The sequence below is a fragment of the Rhinolophus sinicus genome, linkage group LG12, assembly GCF_036562045.2.
Source record: "Rhinolophus sinicus isolate RSC01 linkage group LG12, ASM3656204v1, whole genome shotgun sequence".
Classification (NCBI taxonomy): Eukaryota; Metazoa; Chordata; class Mammalia; order Chiroptera; family Rhinolophidae; genus Rhinolophus; species Rhinolophus sinicus.
The window spans coordinates 57,072,239-57,092,701 of record NC_133761.1 but is presented as its reverse complement, the minus strand read 5'-3'; the positions used below and the strand labels follow the sequence as shown (position 1 = coordinate 57,092,701).

At 40.2% G+C, this 20,463-nt stretch overlaps 1 long non-coding RNA gene across 4 annotated transcripts in view; it reads left to right on the top strand.

Annotated features, from left to right (window-relative positions):
- Positions 1 to 18,383, top strand: part of LOC141567926 (uncharacterized) — a 316,152-nt gene extending 297,769 nt beyond the window's left edge. For all 4 annotated transcript variants that reach the window (XR_012490914.1, XR_012490915.1, XR_012490913.1 and 1 more), the window contains one exon: positions 14,898 to 18,383. This is a non-coding gene — a long non-coding RNA (uncharacterized LOC141567926). The remainder of the gene's footprint in view (positions 1 to 14,897) is intronic.
- The last annotated feature ends 2,080 nt before the right edge of the window (positions 18,384 to 20,463 follow it).

Genomic DNA, 20,463 nt, shown 5'->3' with positions numbered 1-20,463 from the left:
CCTAATGTGCTTTCTATGCATTATTGTGTTTCATTCTATCACATAGTTACCATTATTTCCCCCATTTTATAAAGGGGGAAACAAGGCACAGAGAGGTGTAATTTACTCAAGGTCATGCAAATTTGTTTGAGGTGAGCCAGCATTTAATCTCTGATAAAATGACTGAATAGGCCGAGCTCCTATCAACTGCTAAGACAGAAGGGGGAACCTCGGTTACCATTTGTGACCTCCTATCACTAGGGAGTTATGCTAAGTTATTCTGGAGATCATCCAGCCATTTTGTTTAATAGGCAGTTGACTTTCCCCCTCCCGTACACCCATCCCAGAGATGCTGTCCTGGGTGGCCTGGCATTGGGGACATTTGTCCATCATGTTGGTTGCAGTAATGCTGTCACTAGGGAAGTTTTTTAAGGTTCTATGAACAAAGAGTATGACTTTAGGATCTCTTTTCAGTGAGGGGAGATTACTAATCACCGCATTCTCTCCTGCAGTGCCCACTCCTCTGCTGGACCCATATTTCTGAGTCATCTCTCAATTAGAATCAACCGCCCATAGCATGCTCCATTTCAGAAATGTGCCCTGTGATTTGAGCCTCTACGCATTTTTTTCCTGTTTTGCTGTATTGCTTATAATGTTTATGCAGCTGCTTTGAGAGCTAAATAAATATGCAATCAGTGTGATGCAATCATGTTCCTTCCTTATCAGGGAAGGGAGAAAATGCCGACTTGAATTTTTAGACCGTTTTCAAGAGCTCCACGATGCAAAATGATAAGTTCACTTAATTGATGTGATCTCAAATGTAATCATAAGGGAAATTGGGACGCACGTAGATCTCCGTTGTTTGTGTTTTTAATAGCACTGTTTGGCTGAGATTGGACTATTATCTCTCTCTGGTTCCCCACATGATGAAGAGTTTGTATTTCTGAAGTTTGCTGAAAGTAGAATGCCATATTACAGTATTTTTCCTGGTCTTTTCTGTTATGCTGTTTCATAGGAGTTTGGGATTTTGTTATGTTTTGAGAATGAACTACAGTACGTGTGTTAATATACGTATATTTCTGTTCATGTTCCAGCAATTAGAAGTTCAGGGATAGTCACTCATGTTCATCATATCAACTGGCAATATTTGTTTATTCACTTGTTCATTCAAACTTTTATTCATTTAACAAATATTTATTGAGCCCAAACCAGCTCCTTGACTCTGTTGATAAAAAACAGGAGTTGGACAGTGAATAAAACTAAAATCTCACCATTGGTGGAGAAATGAATAAGTAAGCCATGTGGTAGGTCCTGGGATGGTATGTCCTGGGTTGGGAGGCTTTGTAGCTCTGTAGGCTGGATTTTTGATAACACAAGGGCATGATCTGGCTTGCTTTATTTCTTGGTTGATTCCTCCACCCATGCATCGTGGTCAGAAGTAGGTTTATATAGAAACAACTCGACTGTCCATCAGACAATGAATGGAGAAACAAAATGCGATTTATCATACAGAGACTTATCTTTGGCCATACAAAGGAATGAAGTAATGTTACGTGCTATCACATAGATGAACCTGGAAAACATTATGCCAAGTGGAAGAAGGCAGTTATAATGTGATTCCATTAATATGTAATGATAATAAAGGCACGTATTATACAATGCCATTAATATGAAATGTCCAGAGCAGGAAAATCTATACAGACAGAATGTAGATTTACAGTTGCTTAGGGCTGTGAGGGAAAAGGGATGGGGAAATAGGGCAGTGAGAGTCAAAGAGCATGAGGTTTCTTTTTGAGGTAACGGAAATGTCCTAAAATTTTTGGTGGTGACAAATGTACATCTTGGTGAATAAACTAAAAACCATTAAACTGTACACTTTAAATGAGTGAATTGTATGGTATGTGAATTATATCTCAATAAGAAGCAGACATATCTCAAAAAGAAGTAGACATGTGATAGTGTAGCATGCTCCCTTTTGTGCTCTGTGACAGGGAGAGGTGCCCTGGCAGTTTTGGTCCTCACCAAGGACTAGTCATTGTCATGCTGACTATAGAACACTCCCTGAAAATCATAAAGTCCCACTGTCTTTTCCTTAAATACATCGCATTTCCCCTTGAACTCCTGGAGGCTTCAATTCAAATGTCAGCCCTACTCACTGTATTGCCATTATCTCTTTACCATAATCCATTGTGAACCTATCCGGGGGAGGGGACATTGCTTACTCGTCTTGAATTTCTAACACCTAACGTTGTGCCTGATAACAAGGAGGTTCTTCATGCAATTGGAATAAAGAGGGAAGACAAGGAGGGAGGGAAGGAAGAAGGAAAGTGGGAGGGAGAATTGCCATTTCATTTCATCAGGAGCCGTTAAATACCTGAACACCTGGAGTATAGTAGCTGCTTTGTGTGTCAGGGTTTGCATCAGACATGCAAGCGAGTGATGGGTTAGACCTGGGTTGAATTTATGCATATTGGTGGAAAAAACAACCCTGACTACTATCAGAATGCCTGAGTTTAAGCCCAACTATTTAATCTTGGTTTATCATCAATGGACTATTACTCTTTAATCACTGTCTATTGGTGGCTTCCATATTTGAATCCCAGCGTACCTATTTCTTTGGTCTGTGTTGTTTAGAAACTCAAGTCTAGAGACCACACTTTCCATATCTTTACATGGCTCCAAAAGCATGGGCTACAGAGCAATGTATTAATAAAGACTTCTTCTCTGAATAAATGGCCGAATGACTCCTTTAAATGAATTTTCTAGGAAATCTGACGCCGTGTGCAAGTTTTGAGGTGAGGTGAGACTGGAATTAATTTTTTTTTATCCACCATGAAATAAACAACCCGATTCTTCATACACTAGAATTCCAGTTATTCTGTGTATAAATCTATATCACAGCTGAGTTTGTGATATTGACATAAAAGAAAATATTTACCTAAAAGAATTTGTGTATCTCCAGTAAAAAGAAATCAAGTTATAGCATCCACAGTTCGTGTGGACATCAGTGGCCAAGTGCAAAGAAAAACATTTTTCGTTTGACCTTGTGACCTCTGGTCCCCAGGCACACCACCCCTTCCTGACCTGGCTGCTACACCATTGTATGTGTGGGGGGGTCAGGCACTGCTCAGTTCTTTCTACAGTAACGTTCCATTTTGGTCCAAAAGGTAAATCATTATCCCCATTAAGCACTTATTAAATGTCTCCTTACATATGATGGCAGACTGGTTTCACAGCTCGAGTCATCTGTGATTTTAGATACCCTTCTGGGCAAGACAGCTGAAAACTGAATTGGAAAGTTGGTTGTTACCTACAAACGAACCTTTTTAGCCAGGACAACAAGAGTGAAATTGGTCACATTTTTCAATAGGGAACTTTTGGGGGAAATAGGAACCTAATTATTTACTCGAGAGTGTGGATTTGCATTTAGGAGTGGGGTGTATTGGAGCTATGAGTTCTGCACTGGGAAACTGGATCCGGTGGTGAGAGACTGTCATGGGCTCAGGTCCAAGAATTGTGGGTGCTATTTCCAGTGCTTAGGAGGGCTGGCTTCACTGTGCCTGAGGCAAGGCCAACCCCAGGGCAATGTGAGGCCACACTGGGTGTCCCTAGGTGGCCTTGTGAATGAGGAAAATCATGTCCCCCATAAGCTCATGCATTTCTGTATTGTGCAACTCTTCAATAGACCGGCTTTCTCGATGGGTGACATGTGATGGAGGCATTGGAGAGCAAAGGAAACCCAGCATATGCTGGGTTCATCCTCCCTATCTCTCTAGCTTCAGCACATTGATTCATTTGCTTCAATAACTATTTACTGAGCGACTACTATGTGCCAGGCACTGCCCTGAATGGTGAGGGTACAGTGAGGCATAAAACAGTCTCTCCCCATGGGACTTATTTTCTGGGGTGTGGGGTAGGGGGGAGGCGTGCAGATGTGGGTCAAAGGGTGGAGTCTTCACTCCCTCCCAACAAAGGAGCTTGTCTAGGTTTCTGTAGCTGCCCATGGATTTCCCTTCTCATTGGGCAATTTCTTGGCCAAAGGGATTCATATGAAAAAGAGAGAACATGCAACATAAGCAAAAATACTTATTCCGACCTAGAACAGTCAAAGTCCTCACTCTGAGGAATGAAATCTTTCTCCTGACAACCTTTGTGATAGGCAGTGAATGTAGGAAGTAAGAGGTAAGGCTCCAAAGTCAGATTCTCTTTGGGTTTGAATCTTGACTTGGCCAATACCTAGCTACGTGTTAGAAGGTAAGTGCTAGCGACTGAAAATTTGTGCCCCCCCCAAATTCATAGGTTCACACCTATTTCCCCAGTGAGATGGTAATTGGAGGTGCGGTCTTTGGGAGGTGGTTAGGTCATAAGGGTAGAGCCCTCTGAACGGAATTAGTATCTTTATAAAATCTGGGTAGCGGGTATATGGATGTTTAGTTTTGTTTTTGTTTGTTTGTTTCCTATTCTGATTCTTGCAGTTTTCTGTAAGTCTGAAATGATTTCCAAATAAAAAGTATTAAAGCAATCCTGACTCTCCAAATTAAATGATGAAATGAACATAACAAAACAAAATGTAACGTGTCAAACAAGCAAACAAACCCAGCATGAATATTGGATGAGGAAATGCGTGTCCCTGCAGCATACGTGATAGCTTTGGTGTGATTTTGCTTGGCGTGGCCTAAGCTTGACTCTGCACATGGCTCAGGATGGGAGAGCAGAGGACAGCTATCAGAGCAGGCTCAGGACTCCCCGAGCCATTTCCTTTCTGACGAGTCCTGGTGTGTTCAGTGAGGTGCCACGTCTGGTCTTGAGGGCACCAGGACGCCTCCATATGGGGATAGTAGAGCCTTGGAGAGACTTTTCTGGAATTGGCAAAGCTGCTTCGGGCCCTGAACTCCCTACTCTGCACGTCTTTTTCTTTTCCCATGAAGCGCCACCGAGGGGGAAGCTATGGAAAGAAAAACAAAAGATAAGAGGTTCTTCTGCTGCTAAGGTGCCATGGGTGCTGTCTACACATACACTTCAAATATTTTCAACACACTTCAGAGGTCTTCAGCCACAGCCTCTAGGAGCCCCTCTTCAAGGACAGAAAGACCCTTGCTGGCTGCATCAGAGACCGTTTCCTCGCATAATTAATGGCAGTAATGGTAATGGTGCAGGGGACAGGCTGTCAGCCATTCTGTCTGAGGTGGAACCAAGTTGTACCACTAACTGGCTGGACGACCGTAGGACAGTTACTTAACTGTGCCTCAGTTTCTTTACCAGTAAGAGTATAAATACTGCCTTGTGAGGTGTGAATGAATGAATACTATCCAGCACTTATCGCGAGAAGATAGGAAATGTTGAACACATTTAGTTATTGTTTTAAATCTCTTTAACAAAGCCCTTTAAGTGGTGACACTTCAGGTTCCTCTCGCCTAGCCCCTGTTTATTATTCTCTTTTATCTGGTCCCTTCTGTTTCCTCATTAGCCCTTAAACTGACTAGGCCATATTCCTGGTAAACAGTCACTGACCTCTGCACACGCATACCCACGCATGTGCGGCTCCTGAGCACAACTGCACAAAGCTTCCTGATGCACAAAGTGGGCATTTTCCCAGATTCATCAGACACGTGGCTCCTTCCGGCCAGAGAACACAGGGCTCTAGGCAGAGTGACCAAAGGATTTAAGAGGCCCAGGAGCCCCTTCTGACTCTAAACCTCCCTCTAACATCCTGAAATCCTGGTATGTGAAGTGCTTTATTAAGATGATTGGTATTGACTTCAGGCAGGAACATATGCTTGGGCTGCAATCCTAGCTGTGCCTACCTTCTGCAGATTCCTTAACCTCTCTGTGCCTTACTTTCATCAACCATAAAAGAAAGGACCTACATCATAGACTCAGGAGTTATATACGTTCTGTTTACAATAAACATGCCATTAGTTCTATGCATCTCGCCTCAGGAAATACTCAAAGAGGCACACACACAAAATAGTTGAACAATGTTCACTGTGGCATTTTTTATACTAGTGAGAAACGGGAGACATTCCAAAAATCCCTGAACAGAGGAAATTAGTTCAATAATTCAGGGTATAGGAATTCAACACAATACTACGAGTCATTAATATTTGTGTTACAGGAAAATATTTAATGACATAGGAACACAGTCACTATATATTATTGAGTAAAACAAGAAAAAATTGAAAATCAGCATGGTTGATATCATCCTGTTTTTTCAGGAAAAAAAATTCACACATGGGCATAAAACTAGGCTCTAGTCTAAGCCCTAGAAGAATATGTGTCAATATTATAGCGCTTATCTTTGTGTTGTAACATTATGGGAAATTTTCAGTCTTTTTCCTGCCTATTTTCCAATTTTTTACAATGAATTTATATTTCTTTTATAATTTATATTTCTTATATATGATTTATATTTCTTTTGTAGTAAGAAAAACTGGTAAAAGTTAATTAAATTCTGATAAAAGGTATATATAGCCATAGAAAAAGATTGGAAAGATACACAGCAAAAATTAAACTAGCCCTTATCTCTGAGTATTAGATTGTGCGTTCCCTTCCCTTCATTTCAATGTATTCAAAATTTTCTCCAATAATATCATTAACTTTGTAATAATAAAAGCCACAAACTTCCATTAAATTTTAATAAACTACATATGATGAAGGAAAATTTGGAAAGATATACAGCAAAAAACAAACAGCAGTTATTTATGTCTGGGTATATAGCATTAAAGGGAGTCATGTATTTTTTTCTTTTTGCTTTTTAAAGTCTCTCCAAACTTTTCAAAGGAATATACACTCTGTCTCTAATGAAAGTAAAGATAACGTTATTAGAAAGAACTTTTGCCCATGAAGTTACAGGGACAAAAGTCTCTTAGAATAACTAAGTCCTTGGAAAGTCACTTGGAAGGTTCTGAGAAGTTGACTGAATGGACTGTAAGATCAAAGCAGTACATTCTGTCATAAAATTATCCCTGAGGAAAAGAGGACAGTAAATCTCTATCAATATATTTGTCAGAACCCAGGTCCAGAAAATTTGCACCCCAAACATTAAAGCTGGATTCATAATGCTCACTTCCATCTATGAAAGTCTAGCTACGTCTGGTGTTTAAATTCACAAAATAATATTGAAATGACAGATTATCGGAAATATATATATATATATATATATATATATATATATATATATATATATATATATATATATATAGCAGGGGAATGATTGCTTTAGGCACTCACAGCCTTATCCACTGCCAAAAGTCAGCATGAAAACCCAACATTGGGCCTCAGCAAAGAGAGTTCGCAAGGGATGTTTTATGAGCTGTAGGCACATCTTTGTAGATGGCAATTAACTGAGGGAAAGCCCCTTTAATCTGATAAAAGCATGAATTTTAGAAGATTCTAAAAGAATTGTAATACTATTTCATACAATAATTGCAATTAGTTGTGAGTTATTAAATCAGCATACGACCTAAATCAGTGAATTTTTTAAAAACCGTACATTTTTATAATAGTTACCAACATATAGAGCATTTTCATGTTTCCTTCCGTAATTACAATACCCTGAAGCAGTTGACAGCCTCCAATGTCAGATTTCCCAGCATCACACAGAATGTAAGTGGTCGAGCAAGACTTTGAAACCTTGAGCATCAAACGCCAAGGCCAACACCCTTCACACCACAAAACTCATTAGCAATAGAAGGTTGACAATGAAGATGGTATTGACTGAAGTCCGTAAGATTTTTCCTTGTCTCAAGTTGGTTCAATGTGGCACCTGGTGACTTAGTCCATGTTTCTTCTTAACATCCATCCACGCGGAGGCTGCACAGCACCCCTTCACAGGTCAAAGGTCACAGGTCATGGGTTATAGTTGGATTATTATACAGCTGTTCCTGTTGAGTGAAATCACAAGTGGAGAGGCTTTGGCATGACTGCAAAGGTTTTGGTTTTGTTCTGTTGCGTTGCAGCAAGATGCCTGGGAAGAAACGAGGGGCTCAAGGCTGAAGCAAATAACGAGGAAGGAAGTAGGATGGACAATAGTAGGGTCTTTCAAGGATGCCGCTGGGAGTGGAAAGTGGAAGGGGCTGGATGGAAGGCTCTGATGGAAGGAGAATAATCAATTCACAGAGGCAGCTGGTTGTGTTGTGCCACACTCAGAATCACATAAAAAGCCCACATACCACAGACTAATTTGGCAGTAATCTGAGCTAGAGGTGCCTTGATCCAATAACTTTTCCTGGCACCCCAAACCACTGACTACACACCAGCTTTTCAGAGTGTAAATAACCCCAGGGCTAGAATAATAAAATGAGCCCCAGAGTAAACAAATCTCATTTTAGGGCCCATTGAGTCACTATGGGAGGCTTTGATGGCCCCGGGCCATGTTTCCTTCCTGACGTGAATGAACCAGCTCCTACACCTGCCCCTACGAGCCTCTGCCTCTTCTAACCGATGTCCTCCGCTCCGACAGATAAAACAAAATGTTTTCCATTCATGCAGTAGCGTTGTTGCTGATCTCACAGGCAAGCTTCTGCTCTCCTAAGATTTGCACACGAGCCGTGTGGCTGCGTACAATCGCAGGTGATTGTGTTTACACGTAAAAACCCTGCTGGGTTCGCGAAGGAAAACTGTTACACTCCCTGGGCAGAAATTAAAATTCCAAAAGTGGAGGAAAGAAGGTTGCAACACCACGTGGGCCAGCCTTTCCTTCTTGTAGATGAGTAGTTAAAAGATAGACAAACGATTGCGATCTATTCTTTTTAAAAGATGGGATTTTCGCAGTAGAGGAAACCTACAAATCACATGGCCCAGGGTTTGGTGGGACACTGAATGGAGAATTCTCCAAAATAACTTCCATGTTACTTCAGAATACAGTACACCGTCTATAAAAGAATACAAGGGTTATAAATACATAAATAAGAAAAATGAGCTAATGTGAAGCTTCCTTGTATATTATACAAGTAAAACAGTAACTGCTACAATTGTTTAGAACGTAGAAACGAATATTTTTCAAGGAGGAACTGATGTATCTTATTACGGATATTTTTTAGAATTGCCTGCATTCAATGATAGTAAGACAGGCCAGTGTTTTGTCAGGCAGTTTTATTATTGTTTTGTTATTTTCTATAGAGAGTACACCCCCTGATGGCCTACCTCTGGGCAGACAGTGATAACTGCCCACTTTGCATAATGCCAAGGTATCTTTCCAGGTATTTGCTCCTCTAATGGTTTATAAATCTCATTTTGTGAGCTCTAGTGAAATGAGCTCTGTAGGGTATTACAGTTCATGGTGGACAAAGCTCAGATTTACATTTCAATCACTTGATTCAAAAAGTGATGTGATTTATTGAATAATTTCACATTTCCCCTGTCTTAGAATGTCTCCTCTATCCATATATGTTTTTGTTTTTTCCATAAACATGGGATCTCAACCTGAGACCATATTAAGCTAAATTATTTGCTCAGTTAAAGCCCAAGTCCCAAACTAATGTGAGGAACAGCCTGCTGCTAAGATTTCTCAAGAGACGGTTATATTCCCTCCACCAAGAATAAGTCAGACAAACTTTCTCCCTTAGCGCTTTCTCTGGTTCCCTCTTTCACTAAGGATATAGCCCAGAGGTTAACAAAAGGAATTCTTCTACCCCTATAGCATGTTTTGGACATTTGTAGAGACAGTTTTGATTGGAGAATGCTATTGGCATTCATTGGGTAGAGCTCAGGATACTCTGTAATATATCTGTGATATACATGACAATACATAACAACAAAAATCCGTCATTCTTACAGATGAAAAACATTGTTTAGAATCATCTGATCCTAGCATATAATTTCATTACACACATAAACTTGAAGTAATTTTATACAATTTAAAAACATCCTGGTTTTTTCCCAGGAATGCAGCTTTCATTATTTCACTTTTTTACCATAACTTCACTAAGAGTTGGTTACCATTTCAGAAAATTACTACCTATGGAAATGCTACTCATAGACCTAGAGTTACCATATAATCTGTTTACACCAGCTTTAGTCATAGCTGTCAATTTCCCAGTGAGTCAACACATAAGTGAAGCATCTGATGACTTTCCAATGCCTTGCCGTGTAGTTTCGTTCAAAATTGATGTAGTTAAATACACGTTCATTTATTATAATTTATTTTTATTTCTTTTTCATGTTTTAGTTAGGGCAATGGTTTTATTTTAATTAGGTAAGTTATACAATGAATTTTATTTCATAATAATAAAAGGGACATTACAAAATAAAAAAGAGAGTGTTGTGTCTGATAGATTTGTGAACCACTGAGGCAGCCCTTCCAGGGACTTCAGATTTACATAAATAATTCAGTTTCTACTTCCCTCCTAGAAAACCAAAAAAAAAAAAAAAACAAACCCCAAAAAGCTTAAAAATCAAAGCTCGAAGTCGTGAGGAAGTGAGGAATAACACAATAATGCAACTCCTGTTTCTGTCTTGTTCTTCTTCTCTAAGGATTTTTATAGAAAATCTTGCTAGGTCAGTCATGCATTTTAATAGACTTAAATATACATAATTATTATTCAGAAGCTTCAGAGACCATAGTCTTATATTCTGATTTTCCTTTTCAAGAGGAAACCAAGGTCCAAGACATAAAGTACTTTGCCCAAATTTTCAGTGAGTTAGTGACAAAAATAGGACAAGAATTCAGGGCTCCAGACTCCCTACCAGTTACATCCTCCCCCGCCCCCCCAAGTTTACCAAGTATGCACCTGGAGGCAACTCAGTGCTCTGAGATGTAAAATTTTGCACAGCTTTCATCCATCAAGAATCACAATGTCGACCCCTCCGAATGACGGCATTCCAATTGCCAGCTAGTCTAGCTAGACAAAACTCCTGTCACTTTCTTCCAGGAGTACGGGTGGGCTCGGAACTCAGAGTAGCTGGAGAGATTAAAGAATTAAAGAATACATTTAATTTATTCATCATAGCTGCTGCTGAGGAGCCCCAAAGTATTGGCTCCTCTCCTGGAAAATTTGGGAGCTAGTTCTCTGAGCCTGACTTCTTCACTGATTGCACATTGAATTATTGGCCAATAAACTAGACCACCATTCTTGAAGCTTCTCCGTTTTCCACGTTAGCAGCACACGAGGCCTGAAAAGCAGAGTTAAGTAGGTTTTGAGAAGGTTGCTTTCCGGTGAGGGTGCATAGCCACACAAAAGTAAATTTGAGGAGATGCATCTCCCAAGCTCAAAGTCATCCACATGAGAAAGCAAGACTCTGGGTCTTGCCAAACAGACAAAATGTGAAGGATTCGAGCATCGGTAAATATCACAAATATAATGCTGAGCAAAAGAAGTCAGCCGTAAGAGTCATACTGGACTGTTCCTTCTATGGAAGCGTTTTAAAAACAGGCAAAGTCGTCTTTATTATTAGTTTGGAGTCTGGAGAATGGGGGTAGCGATCCTTGCTGGGGTTAGTGACCAAGGGGCACAAGATGAATTCTGGGGAGCTTGTATGTGTCCACATCTAGATCTGAGAGCTGGTTATCTGGGTGTGTTCACTTCTTAAATTTTGTCAAACTGTAATTTACGATTTTCTCACTTTTCTGTATCTATGTTATATTTCCGTGGATGGAAAAGGGCTTCTAGGAAAGTTAACCTCACAGAGTGACCTGATCATCCATTCCCACTGGGGCAGGTCATGGTGGGTAGTCCCGCCCCAGGCACATAACTTCTTTAGTGAAAGGCTTTTCTTTGCCTTAAGCAAGCCCCATCCATTGTTTCTGTGCACCTACGTTAACATACCTTTGAAATGTTCCCTTTCAGACCCGCCTTCTAAAGCCTGACCACCCTCAAGAGAGCACATAATCTTAACTGTCCTGTAATCCAATCCCCACCTGGCTTTCTCCCACCCTCCGTAATAATCCTTACTCAAATGCATAAAAGAAACTTCAAACAGTTTCTTGGAAGCATTGTTCTCAGTCTGTTGCTTTCAGGCGTATCCTCTGTTTGACTCAAATAAATTTTTATAAGTAAATTCTCTAGAGATTTAGACGTTCTTCAACATTTCAATCAAATTGGGGGGGGGAAAGCCACAAATAGTCATAGTTGGGGGAAGGGAGTATGGTATAAATTTCTGATTAACAAGGAAGATAGTAATATTGTTTCAAATCCTTACTCTCAATTCTGTTTCTTTAATTGTTGGTAACAGGGTTAGAGAACAAGAGAACAGGAGAAAAACTTGGTAAACACAAGTCACTGTTCAACAAATATTTGTCAAGTGTCTATTGTCTGTTAGGCTCTATGCTGAGCCCAGGGGACCCAAAAGTGAGCAAGAGACATATGATATTTACTGCTGCTGGGGAGCAGAAACAGGGGGTCAGAGAGGGGAAAACAGAAGAAGACGCTGTCCTTTCCACTTGCTAGCTGTGCAGTAGCATTGAGTTAGGAACACACATTTCTGAACAAGATAGACCTAAGTTCAAGGACTGGGTCTATTCCTTATCAGTTCTGTGACTTTGGACAATTGACATAGGCTCTCTAAACCTCATTATCTCCTCTGTGAAAAGAGGGTACTGATCCTATCCCATGTAAACAGTTTGAAGAACCTGTGAAGCCCCTAACAGGGTTTTTGTAGATATGAAGAGTCTAAATGCAGCCAGTCCTTTCAAGTCTGTTATTATAAGATGCCTGTTTCTCACAGGATGTGCTCTAAGTCAGTTAAATATTTAAATCTTATTTGGACAAAAGCCTCTGACATCTGTGTAAATAATTATGTCACTCTACAACAGTGTCCGCATGTAAACCTGTCCACTCACTACCTATTCCTCCACCATTGTGCTCTGGAGACATTTTCCAGGGACTAGGGACAATTACCTAGTCCCTATATTGCCAATGCACGTCCTTGTGTTGTTTGATTTTTAGCTATTTTACCCCTTGTTTGCGATTGATCATACTTGAGTATTTAAAAAGAAATCAGATCTTCTCTTTAAAAACAAAACAAAACAAACGAAAACCCTCATAAACTTGTTTTAGCTTTGGAATAAGATTTAATAGTCAATAGAAGAGAGGCTACTGGTGCAATTAAATTGGGAACTAAATGAGGACTTATTTTATTCATCCTCTTTTCTGTGCCCACACCTGGAAAACAGACAATTTTCTGATATTTACTGTCCTTCCCTGGTAACGACCTTGTTTTAGATGTAATTTCCAGGATGAACAGACACCGTTTTTGACATCTCCCCAATCCAACCCTCATCCCTCTACACACAAAAAAAGCATGGGGGAACACACTTGTCAGGAAAATGAGAGCTCATTTATGAAAAACACGTCTTTTTCTTTTATAATTTAAGTATAGTTGGAATACAATATTACATTAGCTTCAGGTGTACAACATAGTGACTCCACATTTATATACCTTACCGTATGTTCACCTCACTGGGTCCTGCAATCATGTCACCATACAAACTTATCACAATGTTATTGACTATATTCCTCTGTACTTTTTTTTTTTTAACCCACCCCCCACTCTCCTCCCTTCTGGCAACCATCAGATGGTCTCTGTTTCTGCAAGTCTGGTTTTGTTTTGTTTTGTCTTGGCTTTCTTATAAATGTTGTTTTCAAGTTAGACTGTTAACAATAAAATTTCACTTATCAGTAGGGAGAAGTGCTCACAGAACATTAGCAATTAAAGGGACATTAGATATTATGAATCCTTTCATTTTGTAAATGAACAAAGTGAGTCTGACAAGGTTTGAATGTCATGTACCAAGTTACTGAGTCAAACAGCTTATACACCTCATGTCGTCTTCAAAATAGTGGACTCTGATATTAGAAGGAAGAGACTTTTTTTAAATGTGTGCCTTGCATCTTTTCTATCCTTTACTCTCTTGGCCCCAGGGGAAGTGGAGTAGGTAGCTGACAGGTAAGCTGGTGAAGAAGAATGAGCCCACCTGCCTCAACTCTGCTCTTGGGAATAGACCCATCTGTAGCCCCAGTGAAATTCCCCCAACCAGCCCCAAAGAGCCGGGTTGGCTCTGACTGGTGAGCACCTTTGCCTAATTCTGGGGTCCAATATGAGGAAAGCTACTTAGCCAAAAGCTCTAAAACCTGCCTTCCCATCCAGTCTCTCAGCAATAAAGGTGGTCTTTTGGCTTCTAGCTCCTTTTTCTCTCCAGTTGTTCATAAACAGAGCTGAAAAGGAAGACATCATTTATAGGATCCCCTCAGAAAGACACTGTTTATTGGGTCCCCTAAGACACCCGCATTTAAGTACATTTAACATTATTTTAGCCTATTATTGATAATAATAATAACTTTTCTGAGAACATAGCTCCTGAGGAAAGGGAGAGAGAGAGAGAGAGAGAGAGAGAGAGAGAGAGAGAGAGAGAGAGAGAGAGTAAAAGGGAGGGAAGAGAGAGGAAGAGAAAGAAATTACATAACTTCAGGCCGGAGTGGTTTTTGTGTCACGCACGAAGTAATTTGTATATAATTGTTCAGAAGAGATGTGTAGCCAAGGAACTGGCAGTAATGTTTAGACACCAGTGGGACATTCAAGTTTCGGTGTCTGTTCAGACCAGGACCAGTGGCCAGGCTGAGATGACACTGCAGAACGAGTACACATGATCCGCTTGCTCAGATCCACCAGCCTCAGCCAGACACCCTGTCTCTCACCATGCCCACATTTCTGGGACTTCTGAAAGGGAAACACAGCAAATCCTTGGCCAGAGTCCATCTGACAATGGAGAAGGGCATCTCTGAGACAGACTTGACAACCAGGATTTTTAACTGAGGATTACCATCCGCTGGAAAACTGAACAGCACACCTTCCTTTTGAAGTTTTCCTTCTTCTGTTACCTAAAACTAAAATGAATTGTACCCATTTCCTACTATTTCTCTGGGGAATCTGTTCACATTAAAATTTCACTCTGATATAACAATAAACATTCTCTCTCCCAGAAACCAACACCTATGAGCTGCTTCAATGGACCTTCTCTGAAAAAGCAGGTGTGTGAGCCCAGGTAAGGCACGGTGCAGATAAAGCCTTCACCATCCCACTAGCCCCCTAGGCTTGAGTGTGTTTTCAGTCACATGAACCTGAGAGGACAGCGGACTAGGCAACAGGTGACCCACGCGTCCACCAACCATTCTAGAGAAGACAACTCCAATCAAAATTCAGAATGATGCTTCTCTCTGTAAGGACAGACCTTACGTTGATTATCTTCATTTCCATGTCCGGGGGCGTTCACGTAGGAACAAATAAACATCTGCCCACAGGGTCGTATTGTCCTTTTATTTCCAGAGCCAGGAAATAGCCCGGCATTACTTGTCCTACTGCTGTCCTTTGCCTGCAGATGGGGACCCAATTATCTGAACACTGTAGGACCTGAGAACTGGAACCTTCACATTATGTCTGGGGATAAATAACCGGGAGAGGTGACCGCTACCTGCAGCAAAGACCCTGCCACCATGACAGGAGTTTTCTGACCTTTTTCACCAATTCACTTAGAATAGATATACTGATAGGGACATCTAGTCCCAACTTTCCTTTCTCATTTGAAGCTCTGAAAGGTAAGGATTGAAAAAATGTCTTTAGTGGAAACCTTACAAAAACAGCACATATGCTAGACAAAAGAACCTTTTCAAAGGGATTTTGCAGATGTTACATATTTTTATTCCTTGTTAAAAATAGTACATAATTATCTTCTGGGAAGGAACACGGGTAATTGCTTGAGACAACAGACAAGTAGCCATCATCTATCAATTCTTACAATTTTCCATGGAAAAAAAAGAAAAATTAGGACATGATATTGTCAAAACATCTGCCAGAAAGAGATGTCCCCTAAGCCTTACCTGTACCAGGGGAGACTGACGCACGTGACAGGGCAAACTGCCTGGTTCCTTTCACTCTGCACATTCCCACATCCTTAGGGGCTCCCCCCACCCCGCCCCTGCCAGCCATGCTGCCAACCCCATAGGACACAGGCCATAGAAGATGTCTACTGGTAAGTCCAGAGGAGTGGGAAATGGAACTAGTTCGGACAGTAAGTGAAAATTCAATCTATCTTTACTGCACTGATTTGGATAGTCATTAAAAAAAGAAAATCATATACTAAATTCTCATATTTGGATCTATTTCTAGACTGTTCTATTGCTGTCTAGTCGTCATCCAGGACTTTACTGTCTTCATGCTTGTAACTTTATGAGAGCTCTTGACTACTAAATAGAGTCATTGCCTCTGCTATGGGTGTGTTCGTGTTAAGGAAATGCAAAATCTCAGAACCCCGGGGCCCCAGTCATCCCGGACACAGACAAGTAGAATGTGGTCACATACACTCTGTGTAAGCTGAATATTTCTTATGAATATCATAATCTAGGTGTGTTTTGTTAAAATGATAAGCAATCCCAAATGCAGGTAAGCCCATGAATTCAAGGACATTGCAATATTAGGAAGTTCATAATATGCGCTATATGACCAGATCAAAGGGAAGAACCATGTGATCATTTCCGCAAAAGACGAAAGGAAAGGGCATTGGATTTAATGCCACCTCTACTCCAGGTTTGAAAAAATATCTTAGTAACATCGTTAAAAGACACACATCTCAAACCAACAGCCATCAACACGCTAGCCAAAGCAACTGGACAAGAGAGAACTAAATAAATCATAGATATTAAAAAGAGAGAGAGAGAATACTTTTCTGAAGATGATCTTATTTTATGCCCAGGAAATACAACAAAAATGATAACAGAAAATAGAAAATTGTTAGATTCTATTGCCTTGGGTGTTCTGATTTATTAATTTCTTTTTATACCTTTATCAATCTTTTTCCCTTGGCTTTCCTTAGGTTTAATATGTTTACCTTTTTCAGATTTCTTCAGTGGATCACTTTGCTTTGTTCTTTACTATTTTACGATGTCAGTGTTTGAGCTCTGAATTTTCTTATGAGAAAAGCTCTAGATGTATTCTATAAGTTTTCACCACCTGTCATCAATTCTAACAGGCACTTTTTTTGCACATTTTTGCATCTCTGAGAAATTTATCTTACAATATCAATGGCATTGGAACATCACAGTGGCCAGGAAGCAGCTGTGGTGTGGCTGGTACGGCACAAACATAACTACACGTGTTCATATTTTTACTTCTTCATTTGATAGACAGGCACTGTTGGTAATTGCCATGTGAAATGTCTTCAAAACTTTCCCCTATAATTTGGCAATGAAATAAAGTTATTCTGGATGCTGAAATATGTAGAAACAGATCAGCAGGGCACACATTTATATTAGTAACATACATTCTGATATTAGACAAACTACAGTTCCCTATTTTCTTGCAAAGCAGCTACCAAATACTTTGCTGGATCTAAAAAAAACCCCATATATCTCCAAGTAGAGGACGCTGTGTTACATTTTGTTCTGGAGATTCATGAAAAAGGATTGCCCATCACATACTAACCAAAGCAGCTGAAGAAAGGAGAAATTGCCAAGTCCCTTGGAACAGATAGAAGAAATTACAGAACAGTGAGAGCTGGTATGTCTCTCATCCAAGCATAGTGCAGGACGCTTGTCAAAACATCAAATATCAATTTGACCAAAACTTCCTGCTGATTTTGAACCGAAGCTGCTTAAATTCTAGTTACATATGATTCCGTTCAGAAAAAAAATTAAAATTATGATCAAATAAGTAATACTGATGACACACCAGAACTCTCTCTCATATCTTTGAATTATACTGAGAATGCTAAAGGTGGTAAGGACATTGAGATCAGAGCACAGGATACAAAAGCAGCACTCATTGCTTCATGGTGTTCTGCAGAACTGTTATTAGCCAAAAGTTGCTATGATGCTGAGTTATAAACCACAGAACAATACTGGAGAATGAAATGTTCCTCAAAGATATTATTAGGCATGCACAGAAAAATGGGTGAACCGTGGTGGAGCTGATGAACTGGCTAAATGTCATCTGGAAAAGATGAGCGGCTGAGTCTTCAAGGAGCAATAGGAGTTTTCCAGAAAGATAAAGAAGGAAAGAAAAGTCATTACAAACCAGAGAAAGAGCGTAACAAAGATCCAGAAGAACGTAAACTCCCATAGAGAAAGATTCAGTTTGGAAAGGATTTTCTACACCACAAGGGCCATGTCTGGTTGACCACACTCTTAAAATAGAAGAGACTGAGTCATTGCAGTTTACACAGGGACCTTGGTGGTGGAGCCCCTTTGTGATGGCACAGCCCGCCTAAATCACACTGTTGGAGGTGCTGCCTACTTCCAATGTGGTCCCTCTTTTTCTCCCCTGAACCTATCACACAGTGTATTGGATATTGAACAAATATTCTTGAGTTGAATATATGAATATAAGATTTTTTTTTCAGCTTCAACATTGTCCTACATATAGAAAGCCTCAATTGAGAGGTGGCCTTATTGGCCAAAAACATCCATGAACTTAGTTGACAAGATTCACTGCCAAAGGTCATATGCACTATATTTCTTTGTTCCCCTGATTATTTGCTTTTTCCACCGTACAGATATGCCCCATTCAGGTCATTTCATAGTGCTATACTCTTCTCCATATTCCATGTCACCTTGACCTCTACTTGTCCTCACTCCCTACCAATTCCCCCAAATCTATGCAACCGTGAGTAGTCAGAATAGTGTTGCCAAATATTACAATTCCTCCCTACAATGGCTCTTTGGGCATCAGCTCACTCAACTTGATTTTGGGGGTAAAAATTCTATAATTCCTCTACATAAAATGAAACAATATCATCATTTGGTGGGACCATATTTTAGGTCTTTTTATTTTTGGCAAAAGCCAAGGAGGTTACACCTTCTCCCATTACCACCAAATAAATGAAAAGAAACAAAGAAAACACATCTCAGTATTTGGCTCAGGGATTAAATTGAAGCTCTTACATTAATGGGAAAAAAATAGTTGAGATGTGCATTATAAATATCCAAGATTTAATGATTTATTTTTGGAGCTGGGAGTTTTCAGTCTGTCCAACATAAAATTAAAGCTCAGTGACTGGATGTGGGAGCGATGGTACACAGAGATACAGACAGACAGATAGGTGGCCATACAGACAGACAATGGCTACTTCAAAAAACATATTCTTGCTTTTGCTTCAAACAGAAATCTTGCTCATTTAACAGCACATGTAGACCAAAAAAAAAAAAAAAATTATTTCCATTTTTTTCTAGGTTTATGTTTTTGTCAAGATAACTGGTGGTACCTTTGTTTTAAAGAGAATGCTCTATTTTGTAGAGCTACGATTGATGACCAGTTTGTGCCAGCCAAGGAGAGACACTGAAAACTGTAACCCCAATTTACCATGTCACCAATTTGGCAACGGGGGGTTATTCTTAATGGAGCGAAAGATAGCCACCGTTTTTCTTCTGTGTCTTTAAAGCCAATTTTTTTTTTCCTTCTTGAAAGAGAAGCAATGTCACAGATTTCATTATTATAATATAGACTGTCAGAGCTGGCAGGGACATTAAAAGGTAGGTACCTAGTCCAATCCCCTCATTTTATAGATGAGAACAAATAAATAAATTGACTTGTTCCAGACTTCACAACAAGCTGGTGACAAAGCCAGAATAGAGCCCAAGTTCTGACGTTATGCAACTACTCTGCTCTAGACAGCTCATGGATCAAGTGGTATCCATCAGAGATCATTTGACTTGCTGCCCCTGCAGCCACAGATTGAGTTTCAGTCAAGTTCGAGAATGCTTACGGTCTCTCTTTCTGCAGGTTCATTGATTTAAGAACTACAAATTAAAAATATTGAAATTAGCGTTGTTTTGGGGGAAATTCGTAATTAAATCTGAGAGATGAAAAATCTTATCACCATACAATGGCTGCCTACTCAACAGTTCTGAGAAACAGAGAGGTGACAAATGCCTACGTGTATCTCCTCATTTCCCAGATAAGGAAATTGAGGCATGCGGAAAAGCAACAAAACCACATAGCTGAAGAAGAAACAGCTCCGGAGCCAAGACTTTTCTTTCCTGGGCTGCATTCTGCAACCCAAAGCTTGTGTAATTCTATAAGCACTCATGATTCAGCGAGGACACCGGCCCACTCAATAAATAATATAGGGAGCTGAGAGATTGAGGTCTCTCGGCAGCTTTACCAAGATCTATTAAAAGTAATTTCAGTTCCCTTTTGAATTGCAGTCCTTTTTCTCTTAGTTCTGCCAGAGGTTTTTATTTTATTTGTTCTTGCATTTTGGATCGTCTCCTTTGTTGGCTGTGGGATGGATTTGATTATCTCATTTCATTTGGTCCTTTCCAGCCTGTTTCCATGATTGGAGTGGCTTTGGAATGGATTCCAAACTTGTTGCCTGAATGGGAGGGAGGAGGACTCTCTCGACCTCAATCCTGGTCCTCCCCAATGGACCGGAGACCTGCTTCTCCATCTGGGAGAGTCTCCATGCACCCAGGACTCCCGAGTTCTGTTCTTGCTTCAGCCACGCTCACGCCATTATTTGGTGTGGGCCACGGGGATGCTCCCAAACTTGGCAGATAC